Here is a 4,477-nt window from a genome sequence, read left to right on the forward strand (position 1 = left end):
TGCTTCCAAGCTTTGATCTCATCACGACCGCCGCCAGCCAGCCATATAAGAACCAAAGCTGTGCCTTGAAGAATCTACAAAATGCATGCGCAAAAGAAAATGCAGTTGTGGCGTGAATATTGACGCATATGAATTTTTCAATAGGAAATTAGAAGTAGTTTACAAGAGAAACCTGTCAATTTGGCTGTGACACAATGATTTTAAAGTTCATTTTAAAACTTATCCTATCCATTTCGAAGGAATAGAAGGTAATAGGATAGTAAATGTTTGGCATGTTCAGATGTATGTCCACCAGTGTTCACTTCTTTAATAATCAATCTCATATCACACAAATTGTCATAATTTGGGGTTCACTGCTCCTCTAACTGGTCTTAAATCGCGACACTTTTCCTGGAAGTACACTGTGGCCCTGGCTCAGCGAAAAGAATTTGAATTTTGAAGAAATGTAAAAGGTTTGTTTGTCTGTGATGATACGTGATTAAATAATCAACATACACATTATCAGGTGGCGGTGGTCATGATGTGATCAAAGAAAAACTCTCATTATTAGTCCATCTGTAGTAGGGCCCATGGCTATACTATGCTGCACATATGGGCTTCATCTAAACTAATTTCCCAAACAAAAATATATATTTATATACCATTGCAGTTTCCAACATAATCATTGATAGTTTGTTGTTTCGTCAAATAATGTTCGTTAGTATTTCCCTTCTTTTATACTGGTTCTGTTAAGTATCTGCATGAGGATTTGTGGTATGATGCTTCAAGCAGTACAGTCTTCTCAAATTTTTCACATGAATAAAATGTAATTACAAATTTTTGCAAGATGGAAAATATAGATAGTGATGGAAAAAAGAGGGGGGGGTAGATAGAAGGAATAAAACGAAGAAAAGAACAGACTGTTAAACAATATTCCTCAAACTTCAAGGAGTTGGTAGTCACGGCTTAAAATGGACAAGCTTGAAAAAAAAATAGTCATTTCATCGTGCGCTATAGGCACTGGCGTAGACAGGGGGCACAGGGGGCACAGGGGGCACAGGGGGCCATGCCCCCCTGTTCAGCCGGCCTAAAACAAATGGTGTACCTCATGCCCCATGTTGGAATTGTATACACACACCCCCCCCCCCCCAATTCGGGTAGTGTATTTCATACTAAAGAAAATGACACCAAGAATATTGATTTGGGTTGAGTAGTTTTGCTTCTATGCTTCTTTTAGCGGAACGATGTCATTTTCGAAAATTGTCTCGTTTTAGAGCAAACACTAGCAAACAAAAGTCAGTGTTGGTTCTATTGATTACGTGACAAATTTCATTATACAAGGGAAGATTGGTGAAAAGTTGGACAGTTTTTCACAACCTATCAAAGCGTTTATGAGGTTAACTAACCCACTTAGACTATTATTCGTAGTATTTTGATGAAGCAAAGAAAAGGATGTAAAAATATTTCCGTTTCAATGGTAAAAGGAAGGTTATCAAATAATGTGAAAAGGAAAGAAAGATGGGAAGAGAAAATCCGGCAACAAATCTCATTAAAGAAATGGCGTTGTTTTAATGTTATACCATACCAAACAATACAAGACGTTACATTCCAATATTGCTTCATCAATTTCATATACATTCAATAAAGCTTTAAATTAACTTAGCATTTGGTTTAAATTATTGATAATTATTAATCAAAACATATTGGCTGGAATTTGACTTATATCACAAAGGGTTTTAAACGAGATGAAGATTTATTTTGGTTTTGAAAAAAAAATATCTATAGTGAAAATATGGAGCAAGATTCATTTGAACATGGACCTACTACAAAATGGACACTGATCGGTAACCATATTACATTTATGCACATGCAGTGGCGTAGACAGGTTCGTACACCTGGGGGGGATGACTCAGGGGCGGATCTAGCTTTTTGCTAAGGGGGGGGTGACCGAAATAATGACGATGCGGAGCATCGTCCACGAGCCGCGAAGCGGCGAGCCGATTTTTTGGGGGGGTGTTTATTTGAACCCCGTAAGTGATGTGTTCCTGGCATCTATTAACACAATGGAGACCATAAAAAGCAGTGCATGATAACGTCTTTTTAAATCAAGTAACAGTTAAATACACAGTTATATCCAGAGTTATCATGTGTTTGGTTAAGTTACCAGATGAGTTGAATATCTTCTCACAATATTTGCACTTGAAAGGGTTTCTCTCCAGCGTGCGTTCTTTTTTCTTTCTTTTTTTCTTTTTTTCCCCTTTTTTTTCCCTTTTTTTGTTTTGTTTGTTTTTTTGGCCGTCCAAGGGGGGGGGGGGGGGGTTTAAACCCCCTAACCCCCCCCCCCCCCCCCCGTAGATCCGCGCCTGTTTAATCTTGTGGTTATCTTGTAGTTTCCAAACCACAAGATAACCACAAAATACTTGTAAGATTTTCTTTTTTTTACCGTCTGAATTGGCTTTCACAGTGTGAATGCGGCTAATAACAATAAACACAATAATGATGAGGATTATTACTATCATCATCATAATTATTATTATTATTAATATTATAATTGTTATCATTATTATTATTACTATTATTATCATCATTATAACTTATTAAATAAGCAAATATCATTCCCAAAAACCTGGGGGGGATGATTGTACATGCCATCCCCCCCACCTTGTGAGGTGGGGGGGATGCATCCCCCTCATCCCCCCCGTTGTCTACGCCCCTGTGCACATGCATGACCTGACTCTGTCATAAGTATCATAATGACATTCCAAACATGCTTCCATACTCTGATCTCATCACGACCGCCATGAAAAAACCAAAACTATGCCTTGAGAAATCTACAAAATGCCTGCACAAAAGAAACCGAATCGCTTAAAATCACGGAAATGCATGTGCAGTTGTGGCGTACATTATGAATATTGACGTATATGAAGTTTTCAATATTAAATTAGCAGTAGTTTACAAGAGAGACCTGTAAATGTGGCTGTAACTCAATGAAATAAACTCCTTCTTCAGATTGACATACACTAAAGAATGATCACCAATCCCCAAATAAATTACATCTGAATGGAAGTCACTCTCAACGGACGGTACAAAAATAAGATCAATACGTGATCGACTGGTGGGCGTTACTTTGGTTGGTTTGCTTATGAGCTGACGGAAATTAAAACAATCACACAAGTTCTGTATTTTTCTAGAAAGTGTGTTTTAGCAAGAATGTTACAATTATTTGCTAACGTTTAAAAAAAGTCCGTAGTATTTTTGGAGGTCTGTATACAATACACACAAGAGGTGATGCTATGTTTTATCTAAAGTAATCATTATTTATGTACGAAGCATTATTTGATTTGCTACGGACTTCGTGTAAATATAACCCATTGGGAAAATATAATCCCCTTCGGCGGTCAATTTTTTAATGGACTAAATATGGACTATATCGACTTAAAGTTGTCCGAAAAACACGCCAAAAATCTCCGCAACACGATTACACGATATATTTTTTGGATTACACGGTTTACACGATTTACCTGAATCGTGTAACTGTGTAATCGTGTAGACTTACACGATTGAAGATTGTCGCTCTGAATCGTGTAATCGTTTAAATAGTTAAGTGCATTGGTGGGATGATTCGACCATATGCAACAAACGTGTAACTGTGTAATCGTGTAAATTTACACGATTGAAGACTGTCGCTCTGAATCGTGTAATCGTGTAGATAGTTATAATGGTTATAAGAGCACTGGAAGGGATGATTCGACCAGCTGCAACAATCTGTAAATCGTGTCTTGCTTTCACCACTCGCTTAAACCAAGTAATTGCTTGTTACACCACTTGCCTACATCATGTAATTACTGTACTTTATATTCGTGTATAAACCTCATCACTTTCTACTTACCTGCACCATGAGACAAGGTAGGAAAACGTCAGAAAGAAGAAGACATGCTAGATGAAAAGTACAGCAAAAAAGATAGCTACGAGAAGGGAACATATAAAAGGAAAATGAGGGTTGAAATGGCACGATAAAGATAAGAAGAAAAACTATGCAAGAGAGAAAAAGGGAAAACGAAAAAGAAGTTGATCGGAAGAAAAGAAGGGCGAAACATAGTGAACAAAATAGAAATGAGAAGTAGAAAGGCTTTGAAACGGAGAGGAAAAGAGAAAAATAAGATAAGAGTGGAACACAACGAAAGAAACAGAGGTGAGAAAGATAAGGGGGCAGTGGAAATATATTGGGAGAAAAAGAGAGAGAGAGAGAGAGAGGGGATAAAAAAAGCATGAGTTGAAAGAAAAGGGGCATAGTTCATATTTTAATAGGGGCATTAATCGGAGTTGATGGGGGCATTTATCAAAAGTGAAGAGGGGCACTTCTCGTACCTAAAGAGGGATAACACTTAATTGAGATTAAAAAGGACATTTGTGAGAATGGAAAATGGACACGTATTGCAAAGGAAAATAGGAACTCGTCGAAGGAAAAGGGGCGCGTGTCAAAAAAGTAAAAATAAAT

Source organism: Strongylocentrotus purpuratus, unplaced genomic scaffold (assembly GCF_000002235.5).
Source record: "Strongylocentrotus purpuratus isolate Spur 01 unplaced genomic scaffold, Spur_5.0 spur5_scaffold_6, whole genome shotgun sequence".
Taxonomy (NCBI): Eukaryota; Metazoa; Echinodermata; class Echinoidea; order Camarodonta; family Strongylocentrotidae; genus Strongylocentrotus; species Strongylocentrotus purpuratus.